Source organism: Malurus melanocephalus, unplaced genomic scaffold, assembly GCF_030028575.1.
Source record: "Malurus melanocephalus ecotype Western Australia unplaced genomic scaffold, MMel_1.1 scaffold_466, whole genome shotgun sequence".
Classification (NCBI taxonomy): Eukaryota; Metazoa; Chordata; class Aves; order Passeriformes; family Maluridae; genus Malurus; species Malurus melanocephalus.
Window position 1 is genome coordinate 110,525 of NW_026623698.1, and position 15,932 is coordinate 126,456.

General features: G+C 46.4%; 1 protein-coding gene across 1 annotated transcript in view; it reads left to right on the forward strand.

The window, feature by feature from the left end:
* MAML3 (mastermind like transcriptional coactivator 3) overlaps nt 1-15,932 on the forward strand; it is a gene marked incomplete at its 5' end in the record, with an annotated part of 80,029 nt that overhangs the window by 54,099 nt on the left and 9,998 nt on the right. The window lies entirely within an intron of this gene.

Consider the following 15,932-nt stretch of genomic DNA (forward strand, 5'->3'; position numbering starts at 1 on the left):
TGCAGGACCCTAAGGCCACAGTACTTCCTTACAATGCTGTTGACAGAACACTCCGGATCCCAAAGAGTTCTTCAAAGAGGGACAGCTTGTTTACATTTACTCTGTTTTGATCTTGCTTCATAAACACACAGAGCTGACCTGTCATTGAGCAAAGAGAGGTGTGCTCTGCCTGACTGGAATTACTTGGACAACACAGAGCATTCCCAAATCTGAGATGAATTGCAGTCAGCTAGCYATCACTTGAGAGAAAATCCTAAGAYAGRGTCAGAAAGCACTTATTAACAGAAAATGGGAACTGGTTTTGCATTCTGCCTTTTCATTATCTTGGTAGGGAAAGGTTCTGTGTTGTGTTCATGCCCTAACTGTGGTGAAGTAGAGGGACCTGATCCTTCTCCAAGATTGAGGCAGTAGCTGAGGTTGTGGCCAAAGTGCCCTGTGCTTGCCCGGTGCTGGAGAGGTTGCTCAGGAGCCATGAGGGCATCGGGCAAAATGCCATTTAAAAGCATCTGTGACAAGGGATTTTTGATGGGATTCTCTGTTCACTTGCCCTGGAATCGGTACCTATATGTAGATATTCTTTAATGGGAAATAAAGCTTATGTAGGATGTGYGTTCTCTTTTATGATTTATCTCTCTTGAAATTGATCTGGCAATTGTTAAAATTTCTGAAAGCTTCAGAGGAAGAAGAGGACATATCTGTGTGCTCCTTCAGCACCAGTCCCCATCTCTCTCCCCTCAGACTTCTCCCCCTCCCATCTATCCATGAGCATGGGATTGGAAACAGGATGTATCAATTCAGCCTTATCCCAGCAAGAGAAGAGCCTCCTCTGTTGCTATTTTTGGTTCCACGGATGCACCCTGCCTGCCATGAACTCAGCACAGTGAAGTGTTTAATTCAGCCTCCTGGTTCATTTGAAAGGAGGCTGTTGAGAACTCTGACCGCYACAGCCCCACTTTTACAGCTGGCTGTGAATTTCCGAGTGTGCASTGATATCTTTAGCTGACTCCAGAGATTTCCTGTGGAGCTGCAAGATGCAATCCTGCAAGYGTGCTGGAGCTAAATATACTTTCCCGGGCTGACATGCAGCCAAACAAACAGGGGCAGTGTCAACAYCAGCCTTTTCCAGTGCTGAACAGGACGAGTCATTCTGGAGGAGGTGAGGCCTAGTTCAATTAATTAGGCAATTAGGTTTGTTTTGGTATTTAACTAATCTTTGGACCTCTCTCTGCTAACCTTGTTTGTACACCCCTAGAAAATGCTGTGTGACCTGGGCTGCAGCACTGCACTCAGCTTTGGCTACCAAGGCCATTGTGGAGAAAGATTTTCATCCTGCAGGCAGACTTTGGCTATGGTAAAATGTAGTTTTTCCACTCTAACAAGGCCACAACCTTTAAGAAAGATGAGAAAGTAAATTTTGAACCAGTACAAGTTTAGCRAGGGATAATAACAGTAAAAACGTGGAAATGAGAAACACAGCCCTGGCTTTTTTCACAGATTTCAAATTTCCAAATCGGTGCCACACGCTTTAGACCATAAGGAAATATTTTGAGGGAACTAAATCAAGTTAATTATTCCTTCAGGTTGTGCACCTTGATTTTGCCATTATAAATCTTCAGCCATTTTCTCCTGCAAACAGCTGTGTCCATGCCCATCTCCTGCTGAGGATGCAGCAGCTTTCCTCCTCTGCAGCTTCATTTGGTTGTTGWTCTGTGTGAGCGTGGAGCTGTTTAGTTTTCCAAAGGAAGGGTGTTGCCAGGGGACAACTAAGGCTGTCACTGCACTTATGGTCACCTTGGAGAGCTACAGGACAGAGGTTCACAGTCTGCTGTGAGGAGGAACAGCAGGAAGACAGGGCCACCTCACAACCATTTCCCCCTGCAGCTTTTGAAGGCTTGTGGCTCTGCCTTGGCTTGAATCTTTGCTGATTTTAGTTGCTAGCCAAAGGAGCTGGAGTTTGCTGCAGGATTGTTTCTGAAATATCAGGGAGAGGAAGAATTAGGTTTATTTATATTTGTCTTCTTTTTTCCTGGGCATTGTTACCATGCTATTTTCAGGTGATGGTGTGTTTATGTATTTTGAGACAGAAATGTCTCATCGTAAGCAGGGAAAACATGTACTACTACCTCAACTCAGCGCAACAGATGGATTTGGAAAGAAGCCAGCAAAGAAAACATGCCACTTACAGTTAAATAAAAATAATAATGCTGGTTGATGAGTATAGGGCAACAATGCACATTGCCAATGTGTTGTGCTTGTTAAGGAGCTGATGTTTTTGCAGTGACAAACTGAACACTGAAGTCTGATGACTTTGTTACAATTTGGAGATGTCTGACAAAGTTAGACACATGTCGCCATGCTGGCTGAGAATCCCAATCCTTTTTATACAGTTGAACTGCCTTGCTAGGGTGTGCAGTTACCCTGACTGCAGGATAACTGTGGTTGAGTTGCCAGAGATATCTGTGAGGTGTAAAAACAGAACAGCACTGGAGATTCCTTACACTTTGGCCAGTGGAGTGACCTTCCTGCCTGATCACTACGTTTCTCACAGAGGAAATGCCCCAGATCACACACTGACCATTGGCCATCCCTAGATTGTCTTGGAGAAGTGATCTGGCAACTTTGGAAAGAACTGTAGTCAGCCCACTGAAAGCACAGTAACTACTGGATATAAACTTGGCATTTTTTCTAAAACCAAAACCTCCACTGCTTTTCATTCACAGCCARATGGGTAAAGGCTTTCCTTCTTTGTGCCTATCTGTGGTAACATTTCTTTAGCAGCATCTTCACCTGCTTGTTTCCCAGAACTTGTTGGCAGCTTTTGGCAAAGCCCAGGAAGATGCCAGCACCTGGAGGGATGGTGATTCTGATGGACTCCACAGCTGCCAGTCTGTTGTCATACATAATACCTATAAAATCAGGTGTGGGGTAATTAGGTTGAAATCCAGTGAAAATTCAGCAAAATGTTTGCACCCAAAGGATACAGGATACAGTTCAATATTTTTAGTGGGCTACTGTGGAGATGCCTGAGTGCATTGATTTTTGGACACTAAGAAGCAGATGAGAATCTGCAGAGATTTACAAAAATTGTGACACTCCTAGTAGTATCTGTATCTTTTATTTGGAGCATTATGAACCCAGCTTACCCAGCTGGAATATGGCACAGGAATCTCACCTCACATGGTTTTAGGGGAAATATTTGATTACCASGTTTTCTAATGAAGCAATAGTGCTGCTGAAAAGTGACCCAGACCTGCTAAACCTGCCTGAAGTAAGAATTGTGATCCATGTAGGTGCTTCCTACTAGGTTCCCTGTCTATTGCAGTGTTGTGGGTAGTTTTGGAGGAAAAAAAATTTAAGATGCTAATGATAGAATTACAGGTACAACCTAAGGGGAGGTTGAGCAAAACAAAAGAAGGATTCATTAGCAAACAAAAGAAACACTGGGGGCTTTGAACCTAAGAGTCTCCCACACATTAACTAGGTGTGCTGCCAATGYGCTACAGATGTGTGTTACATGAACACATAAGGTAATGCTGTGTCTACAAAGGGCTGAATGCACCTGTTTGATGTTTTGTAGTGAATTCTATTTAAGCAGGTGGGAAGCTGTAAATTCCCCAGTCTCTCCATATATCAAAAATAAGATAGTAAGAGGTCCAAAGCTATCTGCAGTTTTTGTAGACTCACAGCTGACAGCCACACCATGTATTAGTAAATTGGAGCCCTGCTCTATCATTGGGAAGTACAGCCTGTGGTTTCACAGAGGTACCATTGGTTTTGCTTTGTGAAGGGTTTTAGGTGTCAACTTTCTGGATAAAGTCTTTTAATACAAAGGATAAAGTAGTGGGAAGGAAGGAGGCAACCCATATCACCGAGGATTTCAGAGGCTTCCTTTTTCCATGGTTCACCAGGTGGGATGCTCAGAGAGGGACCTGAGTTTGGGACAGGACACACACAGAACTCCCAGACAGCCCCTGCTTCCCCAAACACCAACTGATTCAGCCTAAAGAGCAGGGGATGTGCATAGCACTGACTCCCAAGAAGACTGTGCAGTCAGAATAATTGGGCCTCCAAATCAGGATTTCATCACTGGGAGGTGATTGCTGTTCCTGTAACTCATCATATAGCAGAAGGAAGCCCAAGCAGAGGTGCTTACACCAGAAAGYTGTGCTGCAGGAGTTTGCCCAACAGCCTGCTTTGTACTTCACTGCAGAAAATAAAGCAACAGCAGTGTCCAGAASAGACCCCTCATGATCAGGATTTGGGGTTCCTGCCTTTACTGTAGCTTTTCCTTCTGAGGAGAGCACAGCTGGGAGATGTGGATAAGATGTGGCTTTTGTAAGTGACCTCTAYAGCAGTGGGGCTGGACCCTCCAGGTGTGGCTGAGGAGATATCACAGGAAGCAAGAAAGAGGATGGGATTCTTGCAGCTGCCGAAGAATCAGGGTCAGAATGCAAGTGCATTACAGACATTTATTTATCAGTAGAGATGCAGCCAAAATATGCCATTAGCACCAAGTTCTTCAGAATTAGATTTATGTAGCTCTAGGTGCCTGTGTGTAGTTTTTCTTGTACTGTTCCATTTTTTGCTATTGCACATTGGTTTCTCATTGAGCATTTGAATAGAAAAGGTATTGAACCTGCTTTGGAAGATCTTTAATTGTAGGTTGTTCCCTTTTTCACTACATTATGAAAAAAATGTAGTAAGGAACTGTGAATGCTCAGCTAGAGGAGGTCACCAATAATCCGTGCACCTGCCAATGYCATTAGCTCCCTTGGATTTTGCATGGTAGGGACCTAAAGGAAATGTTCCCTAAAAATAGCTGTCTAACTTATGAAAATGAGTCAGCCAAACCTTCCTTCAGCTGAACCGCAGCTGCCTGAGCAYTCTGAGCAGTGGTAATAGAAAGCTGCAGTATGGATGCTTTTTCCTTTTCTCAGGAGACTAAACTTTACAAAGGATAAAGAATGATGGATGGGAGATCTGCCCTGTTTTCAGTTAAATAACTTCTAATATCACTTAAGAGGTAGCAGAGAGATTCTGTCATCCCATCAGCATTTTAGATTTGTGCAGAGYGCAGCCTTGGTTTGGTGGCTGGGATTTTCGAGTCATCACTGCTCTGCCACTTACTGTTGTTTTTTCAGACCCACATAAAACTTTGCATTGGCACCCTGAGACATGGTCAAATTCACAGTGATGGCAGGATGTATTAACGAAGGGCATCATTCTTTGCAAACAGTGATGTTTTTAAATTAATAAACCCAATAGGACTTTTCTGAGGTTTGCATTTTTCTATTCCACGTCCTTTTTAAGTTACTGAAACAATGAAATTACAAGGATGAAAGTGGGGGCAGGGGGAACCCAAAGTCTGGAAAATAATTGCTGCATTTTTTTTCCAAAAAAAGACTGTAGTCTTCATTCCCGTTAGTGATAGCTCAAACAAGACAGCGGAGTTGAGTGGCAACTGCACCAATTAGCAATGCTGCTGTTGGTTTCTGAATTGCATGTGAAATGTAGAATTTGTCCAGAAGTGCTAATGCAAATTGCTCAACAAAAATGTGCCCTCTGTGTCAAGTCTTTTCACTTGTTCTGACACACTGATGTCTCCCCAGATTTCTCTGATCGGCAGATCCCTCTCTCAGTTGACAGCTACCAGAGCTCATAAAGTAATGGAAATATTTCTTATTGCCATTAGCTGTGTCTCTTAAAGGAGGGCTCCAAGCCAGCACCAGCTACTTGCTATACAACATAATTCTGACTTTTATTTRTAGGGTGTTGGACTTCACATTTCCAGACTTAAATGCTAAAAGCCCAGTAAATGCCTAAGATTTTACCTGCACAGCAGTTCAAAGACCTGGTTATCTGCCACAACAGCAATTTGGTCACTTTGCATGTGTTCAGCATCCCCTGTTATTGTACACGGTGATAACCTTTGTGCCTCACTGGCAGGGRCTGAGTTACAATTGCCGTGGGAACTGTAAGTTAGCATTTCCTGGCTTTTTCAGCACACAATAGCTCATCCTTCGATTTTGTCCTTTAAAATAAGAAGATGTGAAGCAAGGGCATGGTGAAATGTTGGTGTYTTCACACCTACAGAATATAAAATAGTGTGTTTAGCTGCATGCAGATTGAAGTTGTATTTGTTGCACTACCTGTTGCACCTCTGAGCCACAGTCCCAGTTTAGGAGTCTCGTTTTGCTGGGCTCTCTGCAGATGCTGGATGTAAATGTGTTTTCTTCTCCACAAAGACTAGTAACCAAAGAGTAAGATAAGAGATAATGCTGGGAGACAGACACACCAAGGAGCACAAGGAAACAGAAAACTGCTSAACATCATGGAGACAGAAATTTCTACGAATGTAACTATGCTGGGAGCACAGTTCAGGTCAGATTTGTGTGATTTGGAGAATCCCCTCCCAAGAATGAGATCCAGCAGGGAGGAAGGCATGAAACCAACCACTTCTAGCTAAAATGTAACATGTGGAAAAGAGTGGGTTGTAATAGGGTGGCAGAAAATCTCAGCAATGAAAGAGAGATGATGTGTGAGGTTGCACATGCTGCAGTTGAATTTGAGAGCAAGGGAGGGTATGGAAATTCAGAGGAAGGAGAATCCAAGAGAAGGCTGCAAGGAGAGAGATGGCACAGGCAGGATGACAGGCAAAGAAAATGGCCAGGACAGCAGAACTTGGGCTATCTACAAAGCAGGGTGGGATTGCAAGTGTCAAGGTGCAAGGCAGCAGGAGCCTGGCTGTGGGACTGCACAGAGTGTGGGGACACAGATAACAACCAGCACATGGGCTGAGTGACAGCCAGGCCATGGTGCTGCCCTCAGGGACTGAAGGAAMAGGAAGGAGAGCAGGTCTAGGGAGTAAGGCGAGGGCCTGCTTTGAGCTTGAGCTGACAGATATCCACAAGACAATCCCAGAGGCAGGGCATGAATTTAGTTGGAACAGACAGRAAGTGTCCGGGGACAGAGAGGCAGGTGGGTGAATGGCTGTGCAAAGAAGGTTCCTGAAGGTTCTCCAGAGGGAGAGCTCACTCTGAGACACAAGGGAGAGGGAAAGGAGACAAGGGATGAGACACAGAGGCAGCAGGTGGGAGGGTGAGCAGTGACACACTAATCTGAGTAACCCTGAGCAAGCAAATGAAGGTGTCAAGTAGGAGAACTTGGGAAAGGAGGACCAGATTTCCAGAAGGAACTGACAGGCTAKGACAGAGAGCCTGGTGTAGTGCAGAGCTGCAGCCAGACAAAGGATATTAGAAACTCTGTGATTCTGGTTCTGTGACAGGAGAGATGCAAAAGCCTGTTTGGAAAAGAATTTGTTGGAGGTGGGGTCTAAATCATATAAATCATTGGCAGCACACTCAATAATCTTMGAGCTGACAGTGAGAAGAGATAGTGAGAGCTGAAGACTCACTAGTAGTCAAGGGTTGTTTGAATTTTATTTTGTTTTTTTAAAGCATGAAGATAAAGCATGCTTGTGCTGCAATGGGAAGGAATGAGAGAAGAGTGAGATATAAAAAAGGAGAAGGCAGATGGGGGCAAGAGATGAGAAGAGAGGACAAGCAAGGTTGTCAGGACAAGCGAAAGGGAACTCCAGATGAGGCCACTTCCTCTGTGGCCAGAAGTGGAGCTCTGGGGGGCAGGATGGGAATTGGGGATAAAGGGAGATCATGTCTGGATTTAAGCCTTTCATGGGAGAGATCAACACAATTATGTGCAAAGACCTGTCTCCAGTGAAGGCAGGGTTCCAGAAGCGAGKGAAAGGCTGCAAAAAGGCAGCTGGGATTGCAGTTGGGAGGGCTGGTTAAGCTGGCAAAGATGTGTKTGCATTAGGAAGAGAGCAGCATAGAAGGAGGCAAAAAAGGCATTAACAGTGTGGAGGAAGTGAGGAAATGTAAAGCTTAAGAGGCATCAAGGCTACCTGGAAAGCCTCAGACAGCATTAGTAAGGGCTAGATGAGCAGAGCAAACTACACAACTATGCTTTAGAGACCTGGAAGTCTAGGGATAAAGTCAGCTCTTCTAAAACCTGAGCTGAGTTAGGCCTTGCAACTKAAATTAATTCAATTGTGAGGTTTTCCTTAGTCATATAAATAAAGARGGAACCACGCAGTATGGGACATGTTGAGGTTAAAAACTTCAAAGACAAGCTAGGCATAACCCAAATGAGAATACTTTATCYCAAGTTTACAGTAGGGCTAAGATGACTGAGCATAAAAGTAAAGGCCAGGTGGCTAATGGAAACACAAAGACCACATCCAAGGGGGAAGAAAAATTAAAAGAGTTTCAAGTACTGGAACTAGGTGATCTGGGTTGCTTGGATTCAAGGATGTTAAAAGAACTGGCTAATGAAATCCTATACCTGTTGTGTCCCAACCAGCTTGGTTTATCAGCAGCTAGTAATGTGAAACCACAGCAAAGATCCTGTGGCTTTACCAGGCAGCTGAGGTGGAGGACCACTTCCCTTGGCCCTGCTGGCTACCTTATGGAAATATTTGGCTCTTGATTTGAGATGGAAATCCCACCTGCAGAGCAGCTGCACAGACAAGCACCTGCAAAAGAAGGCAAGAGAGTTATTCCAGCTCTTTGAAGTCGCTGTCAGGCAGAGGAAGATGATAGAATTTATGCATGAATAGGTATAGATGATCATTCCTCATAAGCACCAATGCTTTTATCAGCCCCACTCRGAATCTGCTGGAGCCCACCAGGGAYTGGAGGTACTGYGTATCCACAGTATCCAGYATATCCCTCTGTGTCCCATATGGGCACRGAGCAGAAGGAAGTCCTCACTTCACCTGATCCTATTGGTGTGTGATCTCCCTCTCCTGAGGGCACGGTGTGAACGAGAGACAAGAGTGCAGTGTGAAAGGAGCAGCTGTGAGCTGCAGATCACTCCAAGGCTGTGCCTGGAAATACCCAGGAAGACAGTGCAGCTTTACTGAAATTCCAGGGATGTGGCACACATATTCCCTGGCCCTTCCCCACGTTCCTGCCAGGCCAGAGGCAGGGACAGTGCAGGAGAGGACCCTGAAACCATGCAGGAAGAGGGCTACTTTGTGAGAATCTTTGCCATACATTTTTCTGTGGATATTTTTTTTCTTGGCAGAAGCAAYACCATGGTGTGTTTGCAGCCTGGTGATTGCAGCCTCTTCCCAATTTTTGAGGTAAGGTGCYTTCTGCATATGGGAAGGAGAGCATATGGCCCACTGTGTTTATTTCTCAGCCAGGATTCTTTCAGGCTTGGCAAATTACATGCTGCTTTCGGAGGAGCAACACAAGTGCCAAGTTGGAATTTCTAAAAATGAAATACTTCATTTATCACAGCACAGAGAAAAGGATCTGAAAAACACCCGTAAGTGTGAAAAAAATACCTTTTGTTTATACTCAAACAAAACAACCAAGAGGAAATTTAACAAAATTTCACCTAGAGTAAAAAAAAAAAAAAAAAATCTCTGCAGTCATCCACAGGAGACTTCAGGCAGCTTCTGCCAGGTGTGAGCTAGAGCCAGGCTCTGTGAAATACCTCAACAAGCAGTGAGCTCCATGGGGTCCAAGGTGATAATGCAGTACAGGCTCGGGCCATTAGAAGGAAAGGGGCTGCCTGGTAACAGAGAGTGTTAACTGCTAGAGAGCTCCATTATAGCATCTTTTCCTTACACTTTTGCTTTTTTCCAAACCCCACATTTTTTCCCTATGTGTGCTTAGAAGCTTTTCTTTCTCTTGCAGCATTTATTTTTATTGTGTCATTTTCCCTCTGTTCCCCYTTTTCATTGGCCCTGTGTGACTGTTTGTTTAAACCATTTGCCTGCTTTCATCTTCCATTTTTCTTCTCTCCCTCTTCCCTGGGGGGCTCTCTAGCTGCCATTATCCTTACGCTTCACATTAGCTTTCCTCCCTCCTGCTCCAGGATGGGCTTGAAGAGGGCATTGATTAAAGCCAAAATCTGCAGCAGAATTACTATCAGRCACCAGCTTCAGGGTCCAGTGGCCTCCACTTTTCTCCAGGACCTGCTTTCAAAATCTCAGGAAATATGCCAAGACAAAGCCAAGCTGGCACAAGAGGGCAAGTCACAGCTCCTCATGAGTGGCTGATCTGTACCTTTGGAAGCCCTCAGCTGTGGGAGAACACAGCAGGGATGTGGCATGGAAAAGCTTTGGCGTGGGCAAGGTTTTCAACTCCCTCCTCCTGCCTTTTGCTCCCCAAAGTTTTCCTCCTGCTTTCTGAGTGGTAGGGCAAACTGTGGAATGCCATGATGGCACAGCTTCATGCAGCAGTCTTTGAGGGGAGTAATTACAGCCTTCAGAATATGCCTAAAATATAAGGTTGGGCACTTCAGTGTTTCTTCAAATCCTCGCCCTCCTTCCCTCCCTACCACCAGCCTTGCCTGGTGACCAGTGCTTATTTCTCCCTTTCTCCCTATTTTTTTTTTTTTTAAGATATGGATATAAAGAGGCTATTTTGGTTTGAATATGGGCTGATCCACTTCTTTTTTTTTTTCCCCTCTAAAAATAATAAGATCAATAAAAAATTGCAATTACAAGGAAAATAGTTATTTGAGATAYATGAATACTTCTGTCTTGGTGCACAAATCCAACAATTGTACCCTTACACTCCATACCATGGTCTTAGCTGGTGAAACTGGGGATAAACAAAACTGAAAGCAGAAGTGATTTCACCTGCAAAGGTTTCTTTTTTKGGGGGAAGGGATAAATTGCCAGAGCTATTATTTTGTAAAAGAGGAAATGAGCCTGGTTGAAGTTCAGTGGCATTCTGTTGAAATGCTACATTCCTGTGTAGCATGGATGAATCCCATGGATGGTGCTCAAGGTTTGTGGAGTTAAACCCCTGGGCTGAAGCAGAAGTGGGTGTTTGGGGAGATGGCAGCAAAACGACAGCCCCTTCTCCTCATAGACTTTGAAAAAAGCTTCTGCCAGCCTTTATCTTTTAAACATCTGAAAAACAGTTGCCCATTTTAGAGCCCTTTGTTTACCTACATCATCACCAGAAMTGAAGATACTGGAAAATTCCTAGAAGAAAACAAAAATCCACAGAAGTCTGACAGATCCTGCTTGTTCTGTGGACAGAATATACTGTATGGGAAAACACAGGGAGGAGAGATGCAGGCGAAGGGAGGTGAAAGGAAAACAAACTGTCTGTGTGCAGAGGTCTGGTGTCAGAGATCAGAGGGATCTTGTTTGCTCAGATAGTGTATGAAAGACCATGGCAACTGGAGGCCTAGGGGGAGAGGAGAGGTTTGCAGCCCCTCCCTGAGAGTGGATGRCAGAGGAAATAGGTGAAGCAATCTGTTCTGCTGAGCCTGCTTCTGGAGACAGAGTTGTGAGGTGGCGTATTCCATCCCATTGTCCTATATACTGCTTTTTCTGAGGCAAAAAAACCCCATCCCCAGAAGTCTGAAATGAATGGATTTGTAATTCCCTTAGTCTATCAGATGGTGCCATTCTGAGAAAGGTGGCTTTGCTGTGGACAGTCTGATTTAGAGAGAGGATTAAGATCCCTGCAAGMCACAATAAGTAACATTACAAGGAATTCAGTAGAAATATTTCGGGGGGAGTATAGGAACATGCTTGTAGGCTGGCCTAAAAATACAGGGTAGAGATGATGTTTTACTGTGACCTAGTGTATGGAAATAGAGTAGTATTTTTTTATTCCAGTAACAGGATGGAGACCCCCTCCTTAACACCCAGACACACACACACAAACACTCAGGCAGTGCCTGAGAGCTGAAGCAGTGCCTGTGTGCCCAGCAGCAGCTCAGGGCTGTGCAGAGGTGAGGGCAGACAGTGCTGTTCTACCTCATATGCCACAGCCATTCCATTGCACCCGCGTTGTGTTTATCTAGAAAAGCATTCATCCTTGAAGACATCAAATGGTGGAGATCTGCCATATCTTGTGGGTAATCAGAGTGTAAAAATGTGATTCTTCTTTCTGATTTGAATCTGTCTTCAGCTTCCAGTCCTTGTATCTGGCTTTGCCTTCTTCACTGGATAAAAGAGCTCTTTAAGGATTTTTTTGCCTCATGAAGGTATTTTTATACACCATGGTCAAAGCATCTCTCTGTTCTTTTTGTGGTAAGCTAAAAGGATGGAGCCCTTTAAGTCACTCACTGGCAGGCACTTTCTGCTGCAAATCATTTTTTCTCTCTTCCTTGTCTGCTCTGACTCTAAAATGCAGATGTCTGATTGTATGCATTTTTCTAGTATCATTCTTCTGATGCAGTATGCAGGATAAGTCACCTCCTGGCTTCTATTTGCTTTGTGTATTCAAGGATTCCATTTGCTCACATGCCACAGACTAGCACAGGAAATTATGTCTGTTTGCCTGTTTCTCACATTCACACCCTGCTTTCCAGTCTATGTTTCTCTCGCCTTTTTGGGCAACATTGTGTTCCCAGGTGTGGAACACCCATCATCTCTTGATTTCTGCCTGTAGTTGCCTGGAACAGCCCTCTTTTCCCTGAGGTGCCACTTTGGCCCCCTGGCCTTCAGCAGAAGCACAGCTAGCTCCTCCACATCCAAGGCTCCTGTATCAGGCTGTGCACAGAGGGATAATGGGCAGGCTTGGAACCCTGCCTGGTTCTTGGGGCTTCAGCCGSTGGTTGTTCTGCTTGTTCTGAAAGAAAATTGTGTGATTGCTTTTAGCTGCAGTTGGGGGATTGAATGACATGCGGAAGGAATAAATTGCTGCATGATAAGGAAGAGGCACATTAAGATTTGGAACAAAGAGGAAAATCTTGTTTCCACTCCCCTTTGTTATCTTTTTAAATTCCCTCATGTTTACTGTGCATATCACACATATTAATCGCTGAGCTCCTGCGGAGTATSCCATCACTTCAGCAGAGCCCTGGAAATACACTGAGGGGACACAGGATTTCTCCTCCTGTTACTTAAGCATCGGATTATCCACAGGGGGCAACTCCCATGGAGGCATTAAGTAAGCAGCCAGATCCCTACACAAGTTCATCTTACCCRGTGCGTGCCCTGCAGCTCTACAAACCTGCCCAAGTGTGTTACGCTGACCATTTGCAAACAGTGGCTGATTTTTGGCTCTGTGAACGGCAGCTCTTTTGTTCCTTCAAAACCTGGTTTTCCTCCCGGGGCCAAGCTCTTGATTCAGTCCCCGGGCTGCCTTAAAAGCGGGCACCTGAGGCTGCAGGGGCAGTAGGGCTCYCGGGAGGCTGAGCCAGGGCCAGCCTGTGTTTGAACTCACTCTGTGGCACAGCTGAGGGGCCCTGGCACCATCCTCCCCTTATGTAACCTGTTCTTGGCTTTACCTGTCCCTTGGGGAGGACCCTGCAGGGGAGCTGCAGCACCACTGTTCCCAACTCAAATGCTTGAGCCACTGTTAGCGGGAGAGAGCTGTTTACAGCCCGAGAGTCGCACACAGTGGCTTTGGGTGGTGTTTAAAAGAGTCAGAGTGAAAAATCAGGAATCACACTGGACCATGTTCCCAGATATCACAGCCTGAGAATACAACTTGTGTTTCCCTTTCCAGGACATCTTGTCACTCTCTTCAGGGACTACCTGCCCACAGGGCACCCCCATACACACATGAGCACTGGGGAAAGGAGCTGGGCTGTCCCCTTGCTGAGTCACAGGGTGAGCCAAGCTGTGAGCATGGGCCATGGGGACCAGCATGGGCAGCTGGGTGATTTGCAGCCACAGGCTGCATGCTGATGGGAGTGTCTGGAGAGTGAACCACGAGGCAGCAGTGCCAGTTGGTGGAGAAAGGAAAATTCAGAGGCTGGGCAGAGAGTGTAGGAAAGAGAAAGGGATAGCTGGGAATGAGGAGGAGGAGGAACAGGAAGTCCAGGGGCAGGAATGCTCAGGGTGTGGTAGGAGGATGAGGGAGCTGGCAGGCAGAGCAGGAGCAAAAAGGGTTGTCAGTGAAGCTTTGGATGAGTTTGGTTTTGAAGCTCTGTCAGTTTGGAAGTGCTTCACTTAGCCTGAGTTGCTTGACTTGGTGTTGGGTTCCCGTGATGAGACTGCACCTGGGTCTGGAKCTGCCATGGCAGCCCTGTATAGCCCAGTGTTGCTTCCTTCATCCCCAGCTCCCTGCCACACAGCCCATTCCAGATGTCATCTCCACACATTCCCCTCGGAGGATAATGGTGCCAGGCTGCAGAACTAAAGCTCTGGGGAAAGAGCTCTGCTCTAGGGGGCTATGGAAGATTTTTCTGCCTGCGCTCTTATTTTCAGGACACACAACCCAGAGCTGCTCCCAGTGATCTCAGCAGGGCCTTCCAACATAATTTGGGAAGAGCTTTTGCCAAAAAAAAAAAAAAAAAGGAAAGGAGAAGAAATGTTCTGGGCAGGAGGGTGGTCTAGATGAAAAAGGCCTGGCTTTAAACCTGTTAACACCATAAACAGGAAGTTTTCATGATGTACCTCAAAATGACTGAACACACATCACTGGAAGTGACACCTTTGTACTAATCTTTGTATTTACTTCAGCTGCTGCACTGTGCACCAGGCTCATGTCAGCTGGTGGGGCTACTTTCAAAGCTTTCTTCCTTTTAAACTCCAAAGTTAATTTACAACACAATCCAACAGAGAATGGAGTGCTTTCTGCATGGGGTGGGCATGTCCCTCAGCCATACCCATGAGTACATTAGGAGCCAGGACAGGAGTTCTGTAGGAAGATTGTTTGAATACAATTCAGTGAGGACCTGGTCTGCAGCCCCAAAGGCAGCTGTGCAGTGAAGCTCGCAGAGGAAGCTCGGAGGGATGTCACTTCACAGCATGCCCTTCGGCTCCTGGGGTTTTTCCTCTCCTTTTTCTTTGCCTTGTAGTGGCTGCAGCAAAGGCTCCATTATTTGGCAGTATGGCACTGCCTTTATCTATAAATGGAAGCAGTTGGCCTGTCTCCCAGTATAACACAGGATAGTCCTGTGCATCAGTTATGCAATCGGTAACTTGATGACTTCATCAGAAGCCGGGGGAGAGTCGGGGATGGTAGGAAACAGCCTTTACCATCAGCTCTGCTGGAGACAGCCCATCARTGTGTGTGTCCCCCCAAAGCAAAGCAAGCAGGAGCTCAGCGACAGCGGTGGGTGAAGACCTCAGTGCAGAAGCAGCTGAGGGATCCTTAGCGATTTTCTGACCCCAGTTTGGGGCAGACCCAGCTGCTGCTGCAGCCCTGGCCCTTAGGATGCTGCAGGGACCATGCTTGACTAGGTTGTAAAGCGCAAAGTGCAGTGTGGAATGGGATGSGGGGAGAAGTGGAAAGAGGAACAGGGAGGGAACTTTCAAACCAGGGCAGATGTTAAAAGGCAAAAGAACCTAAACATCAGAGAGCTGCCTTTTGGCAGAGAGCCCTTCAGGGAGTTTCTGTGTAAAGYAGAGACGTGGACAAATTGTATTTTGTTATTTCCTCAGAAGGGTCCTTGAAAACCTGACCTTCATGCAGACAGGCTGMTCCTCATTTCCCAAGCTACACTCCAGAACTGAGCTTAACCCTTTCCCTGACTGGATTGGGGTGGGTGCTGCAGTATCACATTTCTGCTTGTTCCTGATCAGTGACTGATATAATTTAAGGGGCTGGGCACACCGGGTTTTAAATACGGCATGAGGGGCGGCGCGGTGCCGGGTCTGGGCCCCCGGGAGCGCTGGCGCTGTCATGAGCCCAATTTGCCCTGGCCGCGGGACAGCCTGGGGCTGGGCAGGGGCGGCTCGGGAGACCGCAGCCGACTGCTGGGAATGCTCCCCGGAGAGCCCTGGAAGGCGTCGGCCCCGCTGGGCCCCGCTGGGCACGGCTTGGCCTCTCTGGGCCCCGCTCGGCCCCTCTCGATCCCGCTCTTGGCCCCGCTCGGCCTCGTTCAGCCCCGCTCGGCTCCTCTCGGCTCCTCTCGATCCCCCTCTCGGCCCCGCTCGGCCCCGCTCGGCCCCGCTCGGCTCCTCTCGGCTCCTCTCGATC